This window comes from Taeniopygia guttata, chromosome 1A (genome assembly GCF_048771995.1).
Source record: "Taeniopygia guttata chromosome 1A, bTaeGut7.mat, whole genome shotgun sequence".
Taxonomy (NCBI): domain Eukaryota; kingdom Metazoa; phylum Chordata; class Aves; order Passeriformes; family Estrildidae; genus Taeniopygia; species Taeniopygia guttata.
This window is the reverse complement of record NC_133025.1, coordinates 54569195-54595903: the sequence shown is the minus strand read 5'-3', so window position 1 is coordinate 54595903 and position 26709 is coordinate 54569195. Positions and strand designations below refer to the sequence as shown.

General features: G+C 45.7%; 1 protein-coding gene across 4 annotated transcripts in view; it reads right to left on the bottom strand.

Moving 5' to 3' along the window:
- HIPK2 (homeodomain interacting protein kinase 2) overlaps positions 1-26709 on the bottom strand; it is a 127089-nt gene that overhangs the window by 94478 nt on the left and 5902 nt on the right. Inside the window, exon 1 of one of the 4 annotated variants that reach the window (XM_004175918.6) lies at positions 12648-15808. The exons of 2 other annotated variants lie outside the window; for them this stretch is intronic. The gene's annotated coding sequence lies outside the window, so the exon portion shown is untranslated. Of the gene's footprint in view, positions 1-12647; positions 15809-26709 lie in introns of those variants that run through there. One more of the 4 variants, XM_002199901.6, reaches the window with a different exon arrangement.

The window sequence follows — 26709 nt, the reverse complement described above, 5'->3', positions numbered from 1 at the left end:
GGCTTTTGGTTTGCATACCAAAGTAGGGCTATAAACCCAGAAACGCATGATGTGCAACGGGCTGTGAGCTGGGACCAGAACAGGCACGGTAGGACTGAGCCAGCTGGCCCAAAGCAAAAATCACCATGGAGACACAGGGTGCAGGATTGGGATGTGGACTCATTTCTCCCCAAAACACCTGTCTCTCTTGGTCCATTCACCTTTGAGACTGGTGAGTGGCTCTCATATGAGACACAGCTATAGCGAGCTGCTGCAGCCTCCATGAGAACACAGTGTATTGAAAGCTTTATCTGTAGGAACCAGTGACTCTGTTTGCTGTATTTGGGGTTGTACTGACCTCTGTCACACAAAACACATGGTCACAGTCAGGCACACATAGACATGTAAACACTTGCATGGCCAGATGACCCACGAAGGCAATTAATCTGATAATCTCCAAGGAAATGAGTGATGCTACCCCAAGCAATCCCACAGAAGTGCCTCTGGACACCTGCCTGCCCCACTGCTGGCTGGATTGCTGGGGCTGGTGCATGCCTGATCTCCCACTGTCTTCACATCAGCTTCATTTCTAAGCAAGGTCTAATAGGACAGAGGCCAGATCAGCGTACAGAGAAGAGGCCTGTTTGGCCAAGGAAGAACAGCCTAGGTGATGTACAAAGCTCTTGCTTACACAGAAAAACCCCCTGATTTAAGCATGAGGATAAACTACATGAAGGATTTCAGAGCCTTGAAGAGTAAACATCCAGAAGCTCAGGAAAGGCTATCTACTTGAGAAAGGAGGATATAAGGCCCTTGTGGGTGATGAAGAAACTCAGGGACAGCACTAACAGCCTACTCCCCCTCAAAGCTCTAGAAGAAAAGAAATCACTCCAAGGGAAGTCATTAACAGAAACAAAACAATAAAAATCTCCACCTGTACCAGTAGAACTCCCTGGCTACCATCAGTCTCTCCCCCAGGTTTCTCTTTTGCGCAGGATATGATTATTTATTGACATATGTATTTACTCAGCTCTGCAGTGCTTAACACCATGGCTGCTGGGCTTCTTGCGCTGTCAAAATTAGACCATGACAGAAGGGGAGTGAAGCTAAACATGGAGATCCAGTATGACACAGGCCAAATGCCTTCTGCAGTGGGGACCCCACAGCCAGCCCTGTCCAGCCTGGACAATAAACACTCCCTTGGTGTAACTTTGCTCCAGATCACTCAGCGCTTTCAAGAGCCTGCACAGCACCCTGCAGAGACCCAGGCAACAGAGCACACCTTAAGCCCTGGTCAAGTGCTGACCTGAGTACCTGCTGTGTCCTGCTGAAACCAGACCTGCAGAACCAAAAATCCACAGTAGAAAGGAGAGACGGCTGCAGATGACAAACCAGCTAAAGGGGCTGTCAAGCCTTCTTCTCATTCCTGATGCTACATTTAAGAACTGACATGTCACTTTGCGCTTCCAGCAGCATGCAACCACTTGCCCAACCTCTTCAGAAGCATCTTTTTGGCACTACTACAACTGTTTTGCAGCCATGTGCTTTCGACTCAGAACATTCAATTCTTTCCTTTTCCTATGCAATGAAATGAAAGGATTCAGCTTAGATGCAGTGGGACAATGAGTTCAGAATCACCAATGTGTTGCTGATGCTGCAGCCAAGCTGTCCACAGTCACACCTATGGGTTTTGACTAACGATGTAAGGGAAATCTGGCCAAACTGAGTAATGGGGGAAAGAAGAGTTTCTGGGAAAATAGGTTGTGTATGATTTTCTCACAAGGAGAAAATATACCACTGTTTCCACAGGTTCCAGGAAAAAACCATATTACTAACAACTTGTGGTGAAATCAAAAGAGCCTTCAGGAGGTCCAGGAGAATACTGGGCATGTTAGTTTTGCCATAGTCATAAGAATGACTAGAGGGTAAAATGGCCTGTGGTGGGCCCTTTTTGGGTTTTTGTTAGAAAAACTGTGACACTCTCAGCAAATGAGAGGGGGAAACTGCCATTAAAAAAAACCCCAAAACAAAAGAAAACAGCCAGGGGAATTTAGTACTAAAAAGTCTTGTGAACTTTCATCAGACCTTATGTACTCAAAACTCAATAAAAGCTTTCCAACATCCATATGGATGAGAAGTAAGAAGAGAGAGACTGAAAACTAGATTCAGCAGAAGCACAACAACTGTGGAAAGAGTTTCAGTGGGAAGCAGCAAGTTTACACCCAGTATGAATGCCCAATTAATTCCACGTTTGCAGTACTCCTTCGTGGACACAGTCCTTGGTTTTGGTCATTTTTCATATCTGAAAATAGCCCCACTTCCCTCTTTAGTCCTTCCTAGGCTCATGGGAGACTGAAATGAGTCACCAGAGGATCAGCTGAGTCATCCAGTCAAATCTTGGAAAGCAATACAAAATGCATGGTCATCACATCCTCAACTAAAATGTGGATGACGGCAGCACCCCTAGCAACCCACCATGCATTAGGCAGAAAGGGTTGGAGACCAGTGACACGATGAGCTGTTACTGAGCCAGGCAGAAGAATGCCTTGAATGAAACTAGGACAATGCAAACAAGAGCTGACAAACATGGCCAGAACGCAGCCCAGTGGAAAAGGAACTGGGGGTGCTGGTTGACTGGCAGCTGAACACGAGCTAGCTGTGGCTCCAGGTGGCCAAGAAGGCAAGCGGCATCCAGATCAGAAACAGTGTGGCCAGCAGGACCAGGGCAGTGACTGTCCCTCGGTGCTTGGCACTGGTGAGGGGGCACCCCAAATCCTGTGTTCAGTTCTGGGACCCTCACTACACGAAAGACACTGAGCTGCAGTATGTCCATAGAAGGGCAATGGAGCTGGTGAAGGGTCTAGAGAGTAAGTCATATGGAGACCAGCTGAGAAAGCTGGGGTTGTTTAGTCTGGAGACGAGGATGCTCAGGGGGAACTTCATTACTCGCTACAACTACCTGAAAGGAAATTGTAGCACATTAGCAGGGGTCAGCCTCTTCTCCCAGTCAACCAGCAACAGGACAAGAGAAAATGGCCTCAAGCTGTGCCAGGGCAGGTTCAGGCTGAACATCAGGAAGAATATTTTCCCTGAAAGGGTGGTTAAGCATTAGAATGGGCTGCCCAGGCAAGTGGTGGAGTCACTATCCCTAGAAGCATCCAGGAAACGACTGGAATGGCACTCAGTACTATGGTTTAGTTGGCATGGTGGTGTCCAGTCACAGGCTAGATTTAAGGATCTTAGAAGTCTTTTCCAGCCTTAACAATTCTATGGCCACTGGTCCTGCACCTGACACAAAACCCAAAGCCAGTTTCCTCATTCCAGAGGCATTAGGAAAAAGGGGTGGCCATCTCCATCTTCCAGATCACAAGCCATTCCTAGCCCATTTTCCAACTTCTATGAACCAAAGTTCCAATTCATTCAATTCCTCTAGCGTATCATCAAATCTTAACAAGACCTATTTTGATATGCAATCTCCCTGACAACCAAATAAATGCGACCTTTTAAGAACACAGGTCCATATTTCATTTTTATGTCTATTATCTGCAGAACAAAAAGGAGTGGGGCAGTTTCTTTCGGGTAGAGAAAATGTATTTACCAAGCAGGTTTCTTATGGTGATTACAAAAGTTACACAATCAAATTCAGGACAGTTGCTCTCTTTGTGCTGTCATGGAAAAACAACCCCAATTTGCAGGGGCTGGGTTGCACTGCACAGCTGCTCAGGGAACCCTGTTCCTGCCCAGCTCGCTGTCACCCTGCAGAGCTCATGCCACAAGCCACAGCTGAGTCAAGCATGGAGGACCCTGAAGCACCAGGGGGTTACAAGAACAGCACAAGTGGCACATCAATAGTACAGGTCCCTCTGTGGCTTACCCAGAAAATCCACAGGCTGGAGGCTCCCAGAGACACTCCTTTCACCTGGCCAAGCACCAGCAAATGGTGCTCAGGGACTACATGCGAAATGGCACCGAACTGGTTTTCATGAAACTACTCAAAATTTCCCAACTAATGATGTCACTCCTCTTTTGTCTTGATTCTTCCCGCCAGCTCATCCCTGGGTTTCAGCAAGGCCACGATGTATTCACCTTGCTGTGCCTCTTCTTCCAGCCCTCTGAACCTTCACTCCTCTTTCCTTTGCCAAAAAAAAAAATAAAATCATTTAAAACAAAAAAAAAGGAAAAAGAAGAGTTGAAAGGTTCAGGTGGGCATCAGTGGATAATGAACTCCACAAGACAGAGTAACACTTGACATAAGCAGGCATAACTGGTGTAAACTGGTGTAAAAAACAGGTTTAAGTGAAACTCAGGTAAAAAGATACAGAAGCTATTAAAGTACCTAAAATCCATGGGGGTTTGATCCCAGAGTTATAAGAACTTGGTATTATTTAGTCTTTTAAAGGCTCAGTTGTAGAGACTCTGAGCTGTTGAAATGTTAACTTATTCCATGCTCTGCAGAGACAGAAAATAAATGTGAAACTGGATCCTGACAGCACCATTAGATCCCAAAATTGACCCTCCTGCTTTCTGGTCTGCCTGCTCCAAAGAACATGCTGTTCCTATTTTAAAAAATAAAGCCCAAGCAAGTGTTCTCATATCCTCTCCAGTTCCCAAAGCTAAGGCAAGCAGCTCGCTCGAGTGGCCCTCCCACACACATCACCCTCTGGGTCCTGGCACTTGCAAAGAACTCTGCACTGGCCCCACGGGCTGGCCTGGCACCAAGCACGAGCAGAGCAGCAACCGCAGCGCACAGCTCAGCACGCTCGAGCTACAATAAACCTGTCAGACTGCGCGAGACATGAATCATATGGACTGCCACAACAGCAACCCAGCGTGTGCTAAAACAAACAAACAAACAAACAAACAAACAAACAAACACACACACAATCCTAAGACATCTCAAAACACAGAAGTAGGTAAAAGGCACTCTCCTGAGGCTGCCGGTGCCTTTATACTACAAGGCTTCCTGGAAAAATACACTCTCTCCTGACTTGTGACAACTCAGAAATGCTTCAGCAGAGCTGTAGTAGGGAGCCACGGGAAAGCAGGATCAACAGGACTCACTGGGAAACTGGACCCTGACCAAGCAAATGCCTGGGTTTTCCAGGATGCTGGAAGTGAGAGAAAACACCAGTAGCAAAGGCTCATCGGTCACCGAGGAATGTGGCTGCAGAGGTTGCTCAGGGTCTTTTGGAAAAAATATCTCCAACTGCACTTAGTCAGCTAGAGGTGCTACTTCTCTCACACTGGCTAGAAAGTTATGCAGGAGAACAAGAGCATCTTTTCCTGCTTAAGGTTTTCCTGTAGTCCTTGGTACAGCCATGAAACTGAAGTATGGAAATAATGCTACAACTGCACCTGAGGGACTTGCATGCTGCCTCTGTCCTTCAGGGCAGCCTTGGCAGTGGATGACTGCTCCATCCATGCTTGTGAGCCATCAGGGCATACCATTTCATACCATGAACCTGTGACTACACTTTGGATGTACATGTATTTTTCACTTGTATCATTGCAATACAGTCAATGGGTATAGTGATTTCTCCATCCTGTTTTCCTCCCTGCTATTTAATGATCTTGAGGTGTCGCCTCTTAAGCCACAGACACCCCTCACTTTCCAACCACCAACTGCAAGGCTGTGAGCCATGAGATGAATTAGGCAGCAAAAAGCACAGGGAGAAGGTTTATGGCCAGTCTGTTTGCTTTTCCTGGTGGATTCAGTCAGAGACTTCAGCTTTTCCAGGTGACAAGTGTCTTCCAAGACAGTGTCTGCATCACAAAATATTCTATAAAATCTTTATTTGTTCCCCTAGGACTGCTGGCTAGACCCTCACACTACTGCCACATGTGCCTGTGTCTGAGTTTAAGCACATGAATTGTCTGAACTGACTTCATCAGGACAACTCACACACTGAAAGCCCACTACATGTGTAAACTTTAGCAAGAACAGTGCATTAATCATCTGCCCTTGGGTTTTGAAAGGGAATTTGTGTGGAAAAAAACCCAAAAAAAACTCCATAAAACTTGTGGATACAATTCAGGTATCCAAATGATGCATTAATCTAAATTAAACCCCTCTCCTGCACTCTCCCGTTTAGAAAAGCAAGTTCTTCTCAACAAATATATAATCTGTAGTTAACTGCTGTTAACTGATTTCACAAGAAATCCTGTGGAAGGTGAAGTTTCCAGTACCTGTGCCCATTCCACAAGCAGCACGCTCAGAAAATCTACATTTGGTTTTCTTGCAGATTTTTCCTTCCCTTCCTTCTCCATGGCTAGCAATATGCATAGAAAAACATTCTCTCTGCTCCTGACAGAGTGACTGCTGCTGCTGCTGCTGCTGCTGCTGCTGCACGTTCTCCACCTGGAGGGAAAATTCTCCGTTGTCACGGCAGCCAACAGTGATGTCACAGACCCAGTATTGTGACTTCAGCTGGAAAAGGAGCAGCAGGAGCAGATGAACTCTGGAAACAAAGATATTGTTTTGGTGTAAACAGCCTTCACAGAAAAGAGGGGGGGGAAAGAAGGAAGTATATATAAACATCTGACAATTACAGTTTTCTTGAAGAAGTAAAAATATATGAAAAATAGAGTTCTCTCTAGGCAAATATCTCAAAGGTCCAACTAAGTATGAAGGAATTGTCATTTTGTTTCTGTTCTGTTAAGAAATTAGACCCTTTTAGGTTTTGAAATACAGGTTTTCTATTCTTTTCTTTTCTTACTTCTGTTTTTAAAACCTTCTTGTCTAGTCGTTGTCCCAAAATAAGCAATCAGCATTGCTGTGTAAAGAAATAAGTCTCAGGAAACAATGCACATGTTTCCAAAAGTTTCATCAATCCAAAGGCAACTTGCAAATACTGGTCTGTCTTGACAAACCTTTCTGAAAATTCACACGTAGAAGAAGGGGGAAATACTGGTAGGACTTCAGTTACCATCTTCTCACGGGACATCACAAATAATAAGCCAAATTTCCCTCCCCAAAGTACCCTAATGACATCCTAGCTTTACAAAAAAATATGCTTGAATTTTTTTTTAAATATAAACTTGCCATGCACAGTCAAAATTAAAAAGAAATATGAGGCATTTTAAAGAGAAATTCCATGGGGAAAAGCAACTGTGAAATAGCCAAACATCAATTATGAAAACCACATCAAGAAGAGGCTCTTATGCACAGGCTGAAGGGTTTAGGGATTTCAAGAAAATGTGCATCCTAGTTTGACTCATAATGTAGGCAGAGAATGAGCAACTTTCCTCAACTTAAAAACAGCTCAGTGAGTATGTAACCCTTTAAAGCCACAGTATCTGTACAATTTTCTTGTATCTCAGAGCTCCCAGCTGATGGCAATCTTTGCTCTCCATGCCCAATGACATGGGCAAACTTCTGAGGTGTGCACCACAGGCACCCCGGAGCTTGCTCATTGGTGCCATTATCACTATCCCAACTGCAACCCTTCAACCAGAGCCTTCTCCTCCCCTGCTGCTGCCCATCATACAACTCAACAGGCTGTGGGCAGCACTGCTTCCTTCTACCTGAGCAGAGAACACAAATGGAAGGAAAGAAAAATATAACAAAGTGAACAAAGGCAGAGGGATTTGGGGTTGATTCTGCCTGTGAGTCAGGTCTGGATCATTTTCCCAAGCTTAAAGATTATGGTCTCACGAGTGTACCATTTGGGACTTCCAAAGGGCAGGATCTGGGAGAGGGAGCAACCAGAGCTGGGAGTACCCAGGGTAAAATCAGGAAACACCTTCCCACAAGACCCAAAGAAAAAGCAATGGCATGAACTTGTTCTTCCTTAAAATAATATGCAAGTCTGTTGGTTTGTGGCACTGCTGTTTAATGGTACAGAGCATTATTAGAGAAAAACAGCATAAACCAGACAGCTGTCATAAGGGAAACAAGATATCTCAGTTCATTTGTGTTCTTCCTCCGACCCTGAACTTCTGTCTCGAGGGTCACACTCGCTCCTACACAGAATGTCTGGACAGAAGGCTTCACCAGTTTTCCTTTCTGATGACAAATGGTGCCAAACGCTTTCCTGTCTCTTCTCCCAGGAGCAACAGCTGTTTATTGTTCCTCATTCCCACTCTGCATGACCAAACAACTACACAGAAAACAGAGATAGGTGAAAGCAAGACTATTTAAAGCTGGAAATCAAGAATGCAAGACTTAGGAAAACTCGGCTTTATGGCTGCCTGTGCAACCTTCGACCCTCTTTCGTGCCTGTGCACCATGGCAGAGCTGTTAATCACATAATCACAGGCTATTTTTCTACAGGATCTTGGCCTCACCCAGTGCAGCAGGATCCAGGGTGCTCACCTGGTAAGCACCCAGTTACTATTTCATCTTCTCAGTGCTGTTGGAGGTGTGGCCCCGAGCCTCCTTTACTGCATACCTGCCACGCTCTGCTCTGCAGATGTAATTAGTAATTTACTCATGGCCTTTCTTACAGTATGCATCATTAGAGTAACTGAAAATTTCACAAACATAAAGGAATGTATTTTCACACTGCCCTTACAAAGTAAGATGCTGTATTATCTATATGTCATGGGCAGGGAAGCAAAGCACAGGGAGATTAATGTGAAAAGCTTCCACCAGTTTTAAATGCTCAATTGAAACTCTTAGGTACAAGTCCTTCAGAGATATGTTTTGCAAGTTGAAGCTGTGGTGACAATGATTTTTTTGGGCTGATGCTCTCAGAGATAGCAAAAGTGGTATTCCTGACACTTACACCATTCAAATTTTACTGGGTTGTTAATGTGGAGGCTTACTTTCTCATTTCTTTGTACATTTGTTATATTTAACATGCATAAAAAAATTCAAGAGAGGTATAAAAGAGCTGTTTTCTAAATACACATTCTGAAGCAGGTCGCTGGGATGGAAAATTTCTGCCCAGATAGTTTAAGTTCAGTAAAGTTGTGAACAACTAAAAATGAAGGTCTTAAAATAGGGAAGCTGTTGGGTGGCCTCAATGGCAGGTCATTGCCTTAACATACACTTTTCTTTCTCTTCTTGGTTGTTGAAGAAACAGATGTTACACTAACACAATCAAGTCAAACTGAAATGCAAACTGTAATTAGAACTTTATTTTATATCCTGGTTCTGTTCAGATAAACAAGATCAATTTATTTTTAAATTTAATGCACAACAAAGTCTTGTTAGTCAATTCCAAACAGGGACTTCTGCTTAGACCATAAGCCCCACCTTTCCTCCTGTTCTCTCAGAAAGAGAAAGCAAGTGTCAGGCACTGCAGGCAGCACTGGTCATAGGCTGGATATAGGACAGGCAGATGGACAGTACTCAGAGGTAGTGAATCTTACATTGGTATAAACTGATCCTTCCTCTGATTATTTGCAGGGAGATTCACAAATTCCTATAAGAAAAAAAAGCCTGTCTGAAAATTTCAGGCAATGATTTTATCTCTGCCAACACCGGGAAAGAAAGACAGACAGACAAAAAGACAGACGGTGGGGGGGTGGGAATAATTCAACCAACTGCTGGTGCCAGCCTTCTTCAGAGGAGTGAAGTAATTTTAGAGACACTTCTGTAGGAGCGTAAAATCCAGCCTTGCAACTGTGCACAGGACTTGAGACACCCAGACACACACAGACACCCAGACATAGACACAGGACACTGGACAACAAAGTGAGACAATGTGGGAACTGGCAGAACTGGTTCCTCCGTCACCTTGTGACCATGCAAGGACATCCCTAGGATAACTCCTAACAATTCCTCTTTGCCACCCAAGCTGTATTCCTGGCAAATGTTGTTATGAATAGTTCCTTCCCCTGATACACACCATATCCACATGGAGAGGAACACAGACCCAATTTCTCTGTCCTGCACTGAAAACTCTCACCATATATCCCTGCTTTTGAGCTAGTCATGTCTCCTGACTGCACTAACTTAGACTAATTTAGTATTTTTAATTACAGAGGGATTTACAGCACTGCACTACAGTGCTCTCTTTTATTATACCCACTGTTTCTGCTGAATCTGGGTACACTCTACATACAAAGTTGCACATTAGACAAATTACACTGCACATTAAGTAAATCTCTCTCTAGAAATAGGATTAGATGGAGAGGCAAATCTTTCTCATTCCTAGTGCATAAATTAATATCTATAAAATCAATATAAAGAAAGAGCTCCATATCAATTTATGAAAAAAAAAATAGTCTAAACATACTCCACAATTAATCAAATTTATCTAGGAGACTCATTCGTCTTCTCCTATTTTGCTTAATAAATAAAACAGCTGGTCCAAGGAATCAGGTCAATCAGTGTCTGGAAAAAGCCCCATTAAAGCTGCTATATAACCTAGTTTCTCAAGCTGCATAAGGCATCCTAATATTGAAGAGGCAGAAGTTCATGCAGAGACAGCACGGATGGCTCAGCTTCTGGCCCTTCGGGGTTATGGAGGACATTTATCACAGAAGATAGTAGTAAGTGAGGTATCCTGCAAAGATCTAAGGAGATAGGCTCTGAAGGACCACAATAAAGACAACATGATGCATCCAGACTTGTACATAAAACATAGCTAGTAGTCTTGGGCACCTAAATTCAGGTCATCCAACATAAGGAGAAGGTAAAGGCCCAGATTTTCACATTTGCTCATATCCTCTCAAAGCTAGCCCAGCCCTGCTACCACAGTGGGTGATAGCACCTCTTCTCAGGGCACTCCACAGCTACATGATTCCATCCCTCCCATGTCACGTGGGAGGGCGAATCCAGCAGTGCCCAAAGCTGTGGGTGTGTTTTGCGGGCACAGAGCCTATTCCAGTGCAGACAAAAACCCCACAGCATCAGCCCTCCTCCTCCTGCATAACACACAGCACACAAGATGCAATGCCCAGGCCCTCCTCACCTCAGAGAACGTATATTCAATACATTTGAAAATATTTTGGAAAGGCAATCAGAATCCACATCCTATAGAGATAAAAATGGAGCCAGAAGAAAGTGACTTGCCTAAGCTTTAAGAGCAAGGCAGCATAAGAACTGGGAAATGAAACCTTCTGGTCCACAAACCTAGGTTTTAGCTTCTTACATAAGGATTCTCTTCCCTCATTAAAAAACTAAAAATGGGAAAAGAGGAAGGAATATTCTGTAGACAGAATGAACTTCGTCCTCAGAGGACTAATGACCTGATATACTTTTTTCCCCTCCTCCATTTCCTCTGATAAAGTTACAGTAACTTCAAGGACTATCCTTACTTGGTCTGCTTTAACCTAGTGGGTCAGCTCAGCATCCTTTTCCCAACCACCTGAAGCCAGAGACCATCCTTCCAAGAGAGGAGATTACCTTCTTGCTTTCAGTCTCTCTGGACATCCTTTCAACATCCTGGACTGAGACTACTCTGCTTTCTGCATCGTGTTGAGGGACTCCAAAATCCTACCCACTTGTCCCAGGCCGTAGTACGTGGCAGCCCGAAAGGGTACCCTGGAGGTAAAACCTGGTTGTTCTCTATTAATTTTTCATTTCAAGAATGGCTCCAGGGAAAGGAGGGAGATATAGGTCAGAGACTTTGGGGGCTGATTAGTAACTCTATACATCTTCCTTCCTTATTTTTTTTCCTCAATTCTTTTTTCTCTTCCAAATTCAGAAACAGAGGGCTTTCCCTCTGTATTTCTCATTGACTCCTTGAGCATCATTGGTATTAGTCAGCAAACTCCTGCTATTTCCTCACAAGTCCCTGACACTTGCAGAGTGACTAACCCTCTCTGCACACACTTTGGTTCTAATATTTGCATCTGCTTTTATTTCCTCAAGAAAAATGGATCTCAGTGTTGCACATGCGCAGTTCTCCCTGTGGTCACTGTAAGGGTAACAGTAAGCTCCTGCTGCCAGGAGGCTGTAAATGACACCATTTTTCATGCACAGATCCAAAGAGCCAGGAGGTGATGGCAGGGCCTGCCTTCAGGTCACTTCATAACCCACCATCACAGTAGCAGTGTCCCTCAAATTAGGAAGAAGTTACCTCCTGCTCCAAGCACAGGCATGTGGAGAACACAGTGGAGGAAGCCTGAAGCCACCTGGCTTCTCTTCGCAGCCCTGGTCTGTCAGATGACACTGCCTTTGCATTAGCCTTTCCTTCCTGGGACCAGGAGTCTCTGCCCCTGTTACGGTGCCTGGTGCCTGACACGATGTGCAGAAGGCCTCAGCTGGGCTTCTGAGACACGAATACAGGGTGAGCGAAAACACAGCTCCTTGTGACTCAAAGCCACCTCATCAGAGCATGACAGAAGGCTCCCCCTGGCCAGGTGGGCTTGCACAGGCTGCCCACCCACAGCCACACTCACAGAAGACCTCGCATGCAGCTCATGCTCACGTAGGCATGCCCACAGACCTGCCCACACTGTGCTCTCGGTGCTGCGCTCCAGCACACAGCAAGTTCGTTTTGTCCACCTTTCCAGGGTGATGCCAAGAGCGCGCAGACCACTCTTCCTTGCATCCAACATGCAAAGAGGACGTCTTGTCCCCAGGGCAAAGCCATGCCTTCAGCCGATGGTAGGTGTTACCTGCTGCCACCCACACAGGAACAATCCACATCCAGAGCAGAGCCCATCAATAGGGATCAGTGGGAAGGCTGGCGAACTTGGTGCTGGGGAAGTTTATTCCCCATTTAACCTTGACACCCTCACCCTGGCACCCACCCTGTTCCTGCCACCCTTACCTCCGTCCCCATTGTAGGAGAGACTTCTGCATTGCTGTGTAGGGAGGCATGAAAATAAACCACCGGCTCCAGTGCCACACTCCCTCCTGGCAGATCTGTTTCTCTCTTCTTAACTGTTTCCAAGTGCCTGGCTGTTTTATAATCCCCAGTGAGCATTCCCTTAACTCCTTCCTCACTGAGTCCTTCTACTCTCCCTCGCTCGTTCTCTTCTAAAAGGCAGAAAAATCCAAGGCGAGGTAGGGGGTAGAGAAAGCAAAGGAGGGGGCCTGAATCAAAGAAGGAACATCTGAATCAAAGAGGGAACATCTGAATCAAATTGCACATATTAGTCATTTCCCCAGCCTTCTCTTACACAGACAGACTGACTATCCTGTTAATGTGTTTCTTTTTTTTTTTTCCCATGGACATTTGTGTACCTCAGAAACTTCTTTGCTAACCTCCTCCTGCTTTTTCATACCATGAGGTCATATGCTTCTGCTGGTAGCATGACTTTAAATCACATAGCAGCTTGCCCTTTGAGGTCTGAACAGAAATCACTGTCTTAGATCACAAGTAAATATGAGTTGATGGCTTCAAGCCCAGTGTCACCACCACACCACTTACACATACTGCAAAATTCAAGAATCAAATGCAGGTATCTCTTCCCAGTGGAAAGGACTTAAATCACTGCAAAGGCTGTGAGAGGGCTGTGTGGAGGAGCTTGGGCAGAGGAACACATCCTCCCTGTTTCCAAGACGTGGGACTCTGCCACTGCCCTGAAGTGACCTGCTGAGAGCCACACACGCTGTGGGTGTTAAAGGCGTGTGTGCTTGCGTGTGTCAGTGAGTGCAGACAGCGGGGCAGGGAGTCACTTGGCCTGAGATATTTTGGGAGACCCACTGGTCATGGCTAGACTTGGCCAGTTGCTGTGTGCCAGGGTGTGCTGGCAGCACAGCGTGGGGTAGGACAAGTACAGTGACCCAGCAGCTTTGGATTTCATAACCACGACTACGTGCAAAGCGACGTCACAGAACGCTCCCGCGTTGAGGCTGCTGCTGTGAGCGCATGAATAAAGAGGATGGAGGAAAAAAGCATCGGTTTTCACATGTCCCCTCTCAGGTGGGAACATGACACCTGCAGCTGGCTGCTGCTCTTTCCCAGAGCCTATGGTTGCTTCTTCCAGCACCTTGAGGTTACCCCTGACAGCTTCCACTCAAAAGTTTACCAAGGTATCTTTTTCCCTGACAAAATGAGCTATTCTGTCACACAAGGCTGGGCCGCAGGGCTTTTAAAATCGGTTTTCCTGATGTTCAAAGGGAGCAGCTTGCTGTGCAGAGGAGTGGTAGAGTTAATAGCAGTAGGATCAGCACAAGCTCTTACCCTGCCATCTGCCTTCAGCTCAGCCAGGCTTTCTGCTGAACAGCCAATGTGGGCTGGGGCCACTGGAGTGAGCAGCAACTCACTGACATGAAAGACTGCCTGGGTTAGTTGATTAAGAATAAGATTACGAGCACAGGAATCTTATATAGTGCTGGTACCGACTCAGTTCAAGGATTTCATGGGGATATTTAAGCCCAGTTTTCCAAAGAAGTCTTTTATTTTGCGCAGGTGGGTGTTTATGTGACAGCTTAAAAAAGCCCCATGAATTGATGACTCCAGAAATAGGGGTCATCTCTGAAACTGCTATGATTTCTTCTTTAGTCACCCCCACTAGAAAACAGGGATAAATTACACTTAACTGTCTCACTCCCCTGTAATGTTTAAGTCCTTTGCACTTACAGAGCTCTGGAGGAAACACATGAAAGCCCACTGGAATGGACAGGGATGCCTCTCACAACTGTGGGTCACAGATCTCTCTTGTTCTGCCTTGTGCACTTCTTTAAAGTGCTGGCCACTGCCAGCAGTCCCTGACAGAGGCTGCTCAGCTCTGCTCCTGCTCATTCCGACTGACAGCTGCTTCAAGAGTTCTCCCTCTTTTTTAATAATGGAAGAGTTACTTAAGGCTTGTGGATGACCTGAAAGTACCAACTCCTGACCCACTACTGAAGTCTGAACCTTCCAGTGCAACAATGAAGAGCAGGGCTTGGTCCCCTTGAGGGATGGTGAGGGCAAAACAGTTCTGTAGACCCATAACAAAATACTGAGATACCTTCTGATGCCATATCATTCTGTGGTAATACCCTACAGAAATTTAAAGGACTGCTGCAGCTGATCTCCAAACCCAGGAGGAGACAGCTGGAGGGAACAGCAAAAGGGTGCTGGTCTGGAAGGAAGATGGGGGATCTGTGATGAGTGAGGGCACAACCTGCCTGATCCGAAAGTGAAAAGAACAGAGAGGCTCCTCCTTTCACAGATGGAGGGAGGAAAAAAGCAAGATGAGCAAAAGGCCTGGACTTAATAATGAAAAACAATAGCTCATCATTTATTTTCATATCCTCTCACTAATGCTGGCATAATGCTAACAGTGGAATTCTTATGGCATGCATGTCATGCCTGCAAATACCAAGTGAATTACTTCTCAGTGAGGCTATGGGCTATGGCACTGAGCAGCACATTTGTTACAAACTATTGGATGATGAACGACAGTTCCCAAATTCCTCCTTCACAATGCTACTTGCATTAGTTGTAATTTAATGAGTGTGTGTGTGAGAGAGAGAGAGAGAGAAAGTTTTGGCTCAAACCACAGAAATAATACTGCCTGCTGCTGCTTCCCACTGGGTCTTGTATTAACTCGCACCACCTCCACCTCCTACTTCTCTACCTCTTCCCTTTTCACACCTATCCTCAGGTGCTAAAAGTCGTGTCATGAAATCCATCAGCATGGCACAAGAGCATGCAGAAGCTCCCAAGCACATGCATTCCTTCTGGCTAAAAGGTGGGAGAGGACACAAACCTCTCCCTCTTCTCTGCCAACAGTCACAGCAGGCTGGGGTGGTTCCTACAGCAGCCAGTCTCTGTGTAGACAGACTCTCCTTTGGTTTTCCACCAACTCTCCTTTAGTTCTTTCCTCCCAGGGAGCCAGTGCAGGTGAAAGACACCAAGCTGGCAGTTCTGGACACAAGAGCATGAAGCACACGCTGCATGACCTATGTTGGTGCAGAGCTCCCAGCACACGCCCTTGCCAGCATGGTCCTTGTGCCTTCCCAGAGGGAACCACAGCAGGGTAGCCCAGCCTCATCTTCACCTTGCAGGCTGTCTTAGCTGATTTGTTGCTCTTTTAAATAATTTTGAGCAGCCAGTAAATGTGAACAAAACCTCTGCTAGGGGATAAGGCCTTCAGCAATATAAATGTGCCATCACTGGTGACCCCCAGCAAAGCCAGCAATCACTGCCACGCTGCCTCCTCCTGAAACCTTGGGTAGATCTGTACCTCCAGCTTCTTCAGGGCATAAATCAAGCCACTTTTCTTCACTCCTTGGACCTTGACACAAAAGGGACAGCCACAGCAGCAGGGGCATCTTGCAGATCTCTGTCCTGGAAGGAGCCTGACTGGCCAGTGTCACTTCCCACTCCTGTGGCAACCCTGCGACAGAGCCTGTCCCTCTTCACTTGACAGGACATTTATCCATCAAATGACCCTAAACATAAGGTTCATGCCTGAAATGAGACCCACCGTGTAGGGTCTCATATGCTGGGCCAGAAGAAAGCTGAGAGGTCTGAGCTGAGCAGCAGACTTACAAGTAAGTGACTGCAAATCTCACTACTACTCTCCTGGTGTATCCAGTCTCTTCAGTGTTTCCTACTGACAGAGCCTAAATGACAACCATCCACAGATTCCTACCCAGTGGAGTATCCAGAATACTCCTTATCCCTTCTGTGCCAAGTGTAATTTAAAAGCCCCCCTCCCACATTTTGCAGTGTTTTGAAAAAAACAAATCCAAACAAAATTTACATGTTTCTGAATCACAGGCATAAGCAAGGGAAGGGAAAATGCCCTTAAGGATTGGAACCAAATGTGTTTGTGCAAATGAGACCCAGGATTTACAGTTACCTTCCAGCCTCCAGCAAGTGCTACAGTCTTAGCTTTGACTTAAAAACAATCTGTTTTCTTGTAAAGTGATATTTTCTCTGCTGTACTGGCCAAAGTCCCACAGCCCTGGCTGGGAGAGGAGGGTGCACACTATGTCACACTATGTGGCCTTCAGGAGCCTGGCAAAGGGGTGCTGTTACCTGCTACTGGCCTGCAAAGAGAAGCAGTGACCAGGCTGGAATGATGAAAAGCAGTTGTCAGGGGCAGAACTATGGGGATGAACATACCTAGACAGATGGAGACCTGCTGGACTGCCAGAACAGGCCTGTTACTGCAACAGCTTCTTTGGGCATACAGTACAAACCACAGCAGTCAGAACTGCCAGCCATGGCTTATCACATTTACAGTTTAAAACACAACCAAATCCAACACTTCTGCTAGAACCAAGTTCAGCTGAAGGTTGGTGGCCCAGCTGGGAAGGCAGAGGCTGACCTGCCCCTTAGTTTCTCTCCTGATAGGCTGTTGTGGCTCAGGAAGGGTGAAGCTCAGACATAGCATTCAGTGTCACACTTCAGTTCCCTTTAAGCCCTCAAATTAGGGCTTACACGGGGCTTAAGTGCAGCCTGTCCCAACACAGGGCTGGATTTCACAGCTCTCATGTGCTGCTGGGTTGCCACTTCCCACTGAAAAGGGGATGAGTGCCCTGGAGGCAGCCTGGCAGGAAGTCCATCCCCCCAAATATCCTGAGCAGGGGATGGGGAGCACCTGATCCTACCAGCCCTTCCCATGTCCCTGGAGGGTAAAGCAAGAGGGTTGGGATCACCAGGACAGGTTTCTGTTTCCCTTGCTTCAGCTAGCCAAATATCTCCCAATATCCATCTTTTCAGCAAGCATTTTGTGGTAACCACAGAGTGTTTTACCTCTGTAATCAAACCTGTGGTCTTCTTCCTCCACATCTCTGCTGCACCCCACAGCTCAGCCTGAGCCCCAGGGTGACCACAGAGTCCCCACCCTTCCAGCCCACGGGTTGGGATGCCTGACATGCAGCATTGAGTTCCCACGTGAAATCGGCATGTTCTCGATACACGGCATGCTACGTCCTTGGCCATGAACACCTCAGGTGGGCTGGGCACCTTCCAGCAAGGACAGCTGAATATGACAGGGCTGGGCTGGGGAGGGGGTGGCTGCCAGGAACAAGAGAAAGGACACAAAACACACCAGGAGTATAAGAGCCCCTTCCCCTTCACAAGCCCTGCAATAACAAAAAGGCAAGAAGGACAGGAGTACCAACCACAACAAAACCCAAATGAAAAACTATGACCTGCAACTTGCTCCAGTGATGCCATGTAACAACTGTGGCTAGGAAACACACTTCCTAGCTCACCATCAGTGCTGCCACGAGCATCTGCTTTATTGTACATAGTATGAAAAGCATCAGACATCCCCACCTGAAATCATGCCCTCTCCTGTCATTCACTCACATCCCATCTTCTTTTTCCCTTGCACTTTATTTTCTACAGGCAGCAGCTTTTTGGCAGGAGTCTCTGTGTTTGCAACAGGGCATGGCAAGGGAAGGCAGACGTCTCCTTGTAAAGCATCCTCTTCCTGAAACCCCTTCAACCCTTCCTGACTGAGAGGAAATGCAAGGATTGGTAATGACTCAAGTGCTCCTCTGGGAAACAGCAGTGATTTTAGAGGAACATGAAATAACTTTTAAGCCAAGCCTAGTCCCGAAGAGGGGAACTCCACACTCTGTATCTTGAGTTCAGGGTTGAGCATGAATAAAGCCAGGATTCAGCACCCACCGGCAGAGATACTGGAAAAGATACAGTTCCTTTATTGAGGCAGTCTCACCTACATGAGATACATTGTAAGTGATACAGTAAACCCATCTGAAGGGATACAGATTCCCGAGGGGATACTGTATTTGCATACAGACCCCAGTTACAGCCCACCACTGGCTAAAGTCTCAGATAACTGAGGATACAGAGACAGACCTGAGATGCATTAGCAGAGCTGAAGACATATCCAAGAACGGGTCCAGTTGGGCCACCAAAGTCTGGCACTGGGAGAAGATGCATGAAAAATGCCTGCCATGATGCTGTTTTGGATCAGGATAGAGATGAGCATTCATCAGAATGTCTTGAATGATATTTTTCTCAAGCTTCTAGTAACCCTTTTGTTCAGCCTGTAAAGTCACATTGTTTGAAAAAAAAAAAATCTCTTCCTGCCTTTTAAAGGCAGAGTGGCAGTGTCCTCTCCTGAACACACCGTGATTTACAGTCTTCTACACTCACACTGGCAACACAAGTCCTTATGCAGAGACTGCAGACAGCACTCCTGCCAACACATACACTTCCACAGCATTGCTCCACATAAACACCCTGCATTCACCTTGTTTATATTTTCTCCTGCACAGGCTGTGACAGCTCACAAACACACACAAAGCCTAATTTATATTTATAATAAATCTCCCTTCTTCATTCACTGCAGTGGAATAGAGCCCTGCTACAAATACAATTTGTTAGAAAAATGGTGTACCAGCACTGAGTAGAATCAAGCCCATGCTGTCTTCCGTAGATAAAGGGGGTGAAGCCACACCAAACACATGTGTACATTCCCACAGGTGCCTACAAACATGGAAGGAGTCCCACATACACACACACACACATACACACAGACATTCTTCCACCTGTGCTCTCACACACACTGCTCAATAACATCACCTGCTGTCCCTTCTGACTCGCACGTGCTTCAGGGAGCACAGGCAGCACAGACTTTTGCAAGGTGCACTTTCATTACACAGGTGTTCACAGCCTCAGATAAGCCACAGGAAAATGACACTGCAAGAGAAGAGCTGTCATCATCAATGGGATATGCTTGTGTCTGGGTTTCACATGTCCTTTCCAGGTGGTGCAGCTATTTTAAAATGGGGGTTGCAACCTATTTCTTACCTCCACTTGCTAAATACACACATATTCTGATATTGAAAGAATGAAGAGCGGGAGTTAGGTGGGAAGGAAGGTTTCTGGTGGTGCCACTGATTGCGCTAGAAGAGATGAAGACTTTTTTTATTGTACTCATGAAAAAATGTGATCCCCAGTTTCTTTGTAGACTTGAAGGATTTATGAGGTCTTGGGTTTCTCCATGCTATCCACAAACTGGCTGTAGCCAAGAGCTTTTTGTTTTAATTTGGTTTCAGAGAAATGGCTGTGATCTCTCTTCTCTCCACAAAGGACCTTGTTGCCGGTTCCCTAGCCTCCATGACCCTGAGGCCTGATTGTGGCAGTGTGTTCCCCACAGGACAATGCTGTCAGCCTGTTCTGAAGCTGAGCCTAGTGTGCTGTGTGGGTGCTTGCAGGGGGAGCACACCCAACCAGTCCTCTGTGGTCTCTACTGGCTCCCAAGAAGCTTCCATTAAGGTGACCTAACCATTAATTCCTGCCAAGGCCTTGTGTGCTTACATGCCTTCTGTAAAGCTCTAACTCCCAATGGCCTCGCAGAGTTTGAGTGACTCCAGCAATTCATGTGATCTACCATCTTCTCTCCATCCTGGCAACACAAAGCTCGACTAAAAACTTCACTGTGCATCACCACCAAGCACACCAGCAGCCTGCCCAGCTACCAGAAAGTTCCTGTGCACTGACATGTTGGGAGCTGGAGGATGGGCATCACCCCATCCCAGCACTGCTCCGCTGCTGACCCAGGGCTCATTGTGCAGTGAATTCCCGTAACGGAGAGAGGACCATTACACACTGCCCGGCCAGCTGCATTGCCAAGGCAAGCTGACACATCCCTGGCACTGCTGGGCTCAGATCCCTCCAGTTCCCTCCTCCCTGGGGCATCACAGTACCTCAATGTGGGATCAATTCTGTATGTCAATGTTAAGGACCTCAAGTGTGCCACCAGAGATTTTCAAGTTAGAGACGACTCTGCTCCAGGTATTTTAAAGACTAGTAATGGCTATTTAACTCCTGAGAAATTCTGCCACAAGAGGAAGATTAAAGGTTGCACACATACATGGAGCTATGAGGATATCAAAGATGTTTTTCTTGGAAATTTTTCTCCAGCTTTTGAAGTCAAACATCTAAATAGCAAAGTAGCAATGATGGCTGGAAATTACCACTATTTGGAGGTAAACCAGAAACCTGTTGAAAATCCTTGCCAATCTATGTGGAATTTGTCAACACTAAATGCTGCCTAGGAGAAAATAAAACGCCACGTATTTTAGCTGGACATTCTTCTCCTCCAGCCTATTGATTTATGCAAACAGCCTTCCTGCCATCACACATATGGAGCAATATGTGCACTCACCCTTCTGTAATCCTGCTGCTGTCAGCTCCTGACAGAGGGATAGCCCAAAGCCATGGAAGAACAACGCAGATTGTCAAAAAACAGCCCCCAAACCATCCTGGCACAGCTCTTTCACAAACACCACTGTGAAAAGCTAACCCTGGGATGAGCCTCAGACCACTCTCTGGGCAGGAGGAAGCAGTCTAGAGATCACAGTCCCCCTAATATCCTTCTGGGTACTTGTCTGGTACTCCCCATGCCACCTCTGGCTGATTTGAGCACCTGTCACATCCCTTCTCAAATACAGCTGTGTGTTCTCTGGGGCAATGCCATGTTGCAGTTGTCCACCTTTTGGAAAATCTGCAGCACAGAGATCCTTGACTTCGGATCCCAGCTGCTAGTGGCCATGAATAATTGGTAATTAAAGTAAAAGTGAAGCCATACTAGGGGATTGTTGTGCTTCTAAGTTTTCTCCAGACTACTCTCAGGAGACACAGGAGAGCTATCAGAGGTAAAAAAAAAATAAATCTCAGCCTACTAGGTTTACATAGAGGCCATCAAAAATATGCATCTGTATTGTTCTGACCTCCAGATCTTTTTTCCTTCACATTTTCCTAACCTTTAAAAGGCATGTAAGATAAACAGAAAAGAAGCTAGGCAGACAACATCCTTGGAAGAGATGTAGGAATATAATCAAGCCCTCAGACACATGCACACAAACACCATAATTTATCTCTTCCTCCTCCTGTTTGATATTATCCTCTGTTCTAGTATCATAATCTGTTGCTATAGAAACAGCTATGATGTCACTACAAGAGGTTTATAGATGCCTTGAACAGGAAGGAAAGGTACAAGATGATGGGAGAGGAAAAAAAAACCACCTACAAACAGCTGCTGAGCAGGAGATGTTCCAGGAATGGTAAGTGTTAACAAGGAAAAGATAAATACATCGACGTGCTGGAGTTGTTGCAGACAAGAGCAGAATATAAACCACACTTTAAAAATAAAGAATGCTTACAAATTTTGCCTACAAGTAAAAATATTCTGAGCAAGCTAAAGGACCTTCCTGAAAAAAAAGCAAACTTTCTTTGAAATGTTCAGCAAGTTTTCTGGGACTGGATATTCTCTGAGTATTGCTGCTAGAGTCCAAGTCTCCACCAAGCCACTCCATCATCTGCTGTAACATTCCCTCCCAAAGTGTAACACCCTATCAATGCAGCTAATAGTTAGTGAGCTTGCTGGCTATCCCCCATCCTGTGTATGCCTCTACACCATGTAACTAGAAAAAACCCTCATGCCCTCAAACAAAAATAAACAGAACCATAAAATTCCTTAGGTTGAAAATGACCTCTAAGATCAATGAGACCAACAGTTAACCAAATACTGCCAAGGGCACAACTAACTGTGTCCCCTAGAATCATATCTTTACGTCTTTTAAATACCTCCAGAGATTTTTAAATACCACCACTTCCCTGGGCAGCCTGTTCCAGTACTTGACAAACTCTTTCCATAAGGAAAATTTTCATAACATCCTATCTATATTTTCCAGGGTACAACTTGAGGCTGTTTTCTCTTGTCCCATCACTTGTTACTTGTGGAAAGAGGCTGCCCCCCACCTCATTACAACCTCCTTTCAGCTGGTGGTAGAGAAAGATAAAGTCTCCCCTGAGCCTCCTTTTCTGTTTACAAACCCACCACCCTCAGCAGCTCCTCCTAAGTCTTGCGCACAAGATCCTTCAGCAGCTTTGTTGCCCTTCTCTGAAACGCACCAGCACTTCAATGTCGTTCTTGTAGTGCTTCCCTCTCTGTGCTTTTAAGATTTGGTTCTTGGAGAACATCCAGCCTTCCCGGACTCCTTTGTCCCTCAGATCTGTCCCAAGGGACCCTATCAATCTGTCTCCTAAACAGGCCAGAGTTTGCCCTGTTCAGAAGCCCAAGGTAGCCATTCCGCTGAGCCCCCTCCTCATTTCTTGTGCATTGAAAACCAACCACGGTACCCAAAGCGGCCTCTGAACACCACATCACCCCCAAGTCCTTCTCTGTTCGCATAACACAGGCCCAGCAGGGAGCCTTCCTTTGGCGGCTCACTCACCAGCTGTGCCAGGAAGTTATCTTCCACATGCTCCAGGAGCCTCCTAGACTGCTTCCTCTCTGCTGCTTCCTCTCTGTGCAAAGACATATTGAATCCACTGGATCACATCCAGTAGCAAATAAACAACCTGACCCCAAACTATATGCAGAAAAAGAGTTTTTTTCCTTCTTGCTCTCTTCACCCAAGAGAAAGACCATAACCTTACAGACTCGCTGCCAAACACACTGACATACCTGACATACTCCTGGAGAGAACAGCGTGTTAAGCCTCACATGCTTGAGATGTGCCCAGCCTCCGGGCCATTTACATCCATGTGCAGGAGGATGCACATGTGGTTCTCACCCATGAGCTCAGGTGCTGATGACTGGGTCTCCATGCTCGTAACTTTTTTTGGCCACCCTGACCGATGGTGAGAGTAGAGCAGACACGATGATAGATAGGGTGGGGCAGTCGCATATGTCCTTAAAGACATGATGTGCAGGCTGAGGGAAAATTCAACATGAATTTGCCTGATGGGGAGGAACAAGGAGGACGGCACATCAGATTTGTCCTGCATAGACACCGTTGTCATGGGAAGAGCAATGGCAGAGGAGAAAACCACAAGGCTCTCAGATCAATGAGAAGTGCTGGTGTTTCAGATAATCTCTATCCCATCAGAGTTTCCTGAGCATAGTGAGCAGGATCAGAGATTTTGAGTGAATGCCACAGCATCAGTTTTGCCTCTGGTGTCAGCTCCAGATGAGGACTCCCCAGACAGACTCTCTGTTCGGCCTGTGAGCATTAGGACATACGTAGTGTCTCCTGTCCTCGCTCACCTTCTCTTCCAAAGATGTTAGAGACAACTGCAGGGGAAATAAACTAGGAGAGACTGAAGTCATTAAGGGCAACTGCAGAAACACTCCAAGATGGGATCTTCAGTATTCCACTCAATTTTCCATTCCTGACAGCCTTGGCTGTGACAGCCTCAGCCCCTGAAGATCTCAAGGATCATCTCCCTCTATCCTGTTACAGTCACTTGCCCTCATCTTTGTTCCCCACATGTCTCTCTTCTCCTGTTCCTGACCTACTGACTTATTCCTCCTCAATCTTCAGCCCACCCTTTCCTTTCCCAGAGGCACCTCTGTCACAAATGTTGTGGAAAACCCACACATTGTGATTTCCGCTCCTCAAGGTGTCCTGACAATTTGTATGATGCACCCTCCTGTATCTGCATCTATATGACATGCAAATCCTTTGGGGTGGTAACTATCTACCCCTTCATGTCAATGTCATGCCTAGTACAGTAAGGTTCTGCTTTTGCTTGGCACAGCAAATGCAAATGTTATAAGGAACACCTTAAAAGCACCAAAGGAGAGTAAAAGAATAGGCATGAAAACAATACCAAGTGTTGTGTGTGTTTTCCAGTTTCTTTTATATTTTGTGGGCAAGGTTCTCTTTCTGGTTTATATGAAATCATTCCTTCTCTTCTGTACTTTATATTTGGGACTGCAGAATTGACAACAAAGCATACATCAGTGAAGAAAGAGAGATTATGCTTTTTAAATTGGCAGGCGACATCAAGCAGGATTGCAAAATCAGGGGAATTAGATAATTCAAAACAATCATGACAAGTTGAAGGGTACAGGATGACATTCAAATGGGACACATCAAAAATCACACATTTAGGTAGGAAAGTCTACCTTCACACATACAGGATAGAAAATGGCTCATGAGGCATCAGATTTCTTGGATGGGATCAGTGTGCCACAGCACATCACAAGCTGCACAGAGATGAACAATGTTATGATGCAGAAGTTAAACCAAATAGGAGCACTGACTGTAACAGACACAAAGGAACACTTCTGCTCTCCTTGGCCAGCACAGGACCCAAATACAGCACTGTGGTCTAGCAGTGCCAGTCAAGAGAGAGATGGACCAGCTGAAGGGAGCACAGAGAACCAGGAGAATGGTCAGAGCTGAAGGGGAAAAGATACAAGAGAAAGAACTGAAGAATGGGTTCAAGATATGATTTAGCCTAAGGAACACAAAGGAGAGACATGACAAAGACACAGTTTTCCAACACCCACAGTTAAAAGGACAATGAATCAGAGCAAGCAAAGCACACAGGAGTTACAGAAGGGATAAGATCTTTTCAGTGACAAAGCAGAAGGCAATGATGAGAGCCTGGACATGCTGTGGACTGTCCATACATGGGGAATATGCTGGGCAAGCCTGCTAAAGAACGTGCTGGACAGGCAGTTGATATTCTGCCTTAAAACACTTTTTGAAACCTTTCCTTTGCCCATTTCCTATGATTTAAATGTTTTTGGTGAGAGGTAAGTTTCTTTGGCATTTCAGCATAGCCAAAGAACCTGTCAAGCCTCCAGGACCAAAGGAGATGTTATCCTGCAGGGTTCTGCCAGGTAACACCATTGCTCCAGGTCTTGCTAGCACCTTTAAGGATTAAAATCTATAAAGAACAGAGAAGGCAGCTACCCTTCGTGGTTTCCCAACTATCTCTGGCAAATATCAATGCCTTGTGGAATGACCTTTCCCACGTTTCAGGGAAGGAGCTGTATGTGACTGCTCTCACTTTGTCCTTCCAGAGAAAGATGTCAGCACAGGCCCTGGAAGGTGAGCAGGACGGAGAACAACACGTAAATAGAGTGAGCTTCAGCTTCTCCAAACATATGTCCCATTCAGTGGTGACGCTGAGGAAAACCAAGGGAGAAACCTATGGCATCCTTCACTCAGCATAAAACTCCCTCTCCCTCCAGAACATGACACTGACAGGCTAATGCTCATCACATAGATGAGCACACGTACTTCCCCTTGTGTAGCTCCCTGGGTTTCAGTGAGGCTGTTGTTGATCTGTTTCAGAATCTCAGGATACAGGAGCAGCTCAAGGGGTTCACTTCTCAAAGGTGCTTCCCTTTCTCTGGCTATTCTACACATGTCCTGTGAGTAAGCAAAAGACTGTTCTTTGGCATCATTCTGTCAGTGACCTGATCAGAGAGCCATTCTTTATATAGCACCTTGAACATACATAGCATTGTATAAATACACACTATTACAGCTTATTGTTACTTCCATTCAATAAACAAATCCTAATGGCACAGACAGCTTTTTAATTTAGTCCTGACTGTGGATTTTCCCAGGTATTTTGAGATGTGGAAATGCCTTTGCTGGCCTATGGAGACAGAGGCTGCTCCTCCACTCATGTGCATGGGTAAGTCTCAGTGGAAGTGTTTTTGCCATCAAAATTACCTGATTCTGAAGGCTACCTGAATTCAGGAGTGGTCCCAAAATAGAGACACTTGTGCTTTCCTGAGGATGGACCTCAGTTTCCTGATATGGTCAAATGAGGAAGTCATCAGGGGGGCTCCATGGTGTAAATGAGGGATAGCAGTAACATGCCTCTATTCTTCCTGCATGACAAACAAATTGCTAAATGCCGTGTCTGGAGTGAAATTAGCATCTGTGTTTATTTCCAAAAGTAAAGGTGAATTCTGTACTGCTAGGGGAAACAGTTTCAAAAGAGAAGGGTTCCAGTTAATTACCTTGGTCCACATTAGCTCAAACAGATCAAGAAACAACCTTTTCTCTAAACAATGTTCAATTCTCACTTCTTGTTATCAACCAGTTATCCTTCCAAAAGTAAGAGGAATACCTATAAATAATATTTCACATTCAGAGGGCAGAGATTTCCTAGTAAGGGTGAGGAAACAACCTCATTTTATAAATGGTGT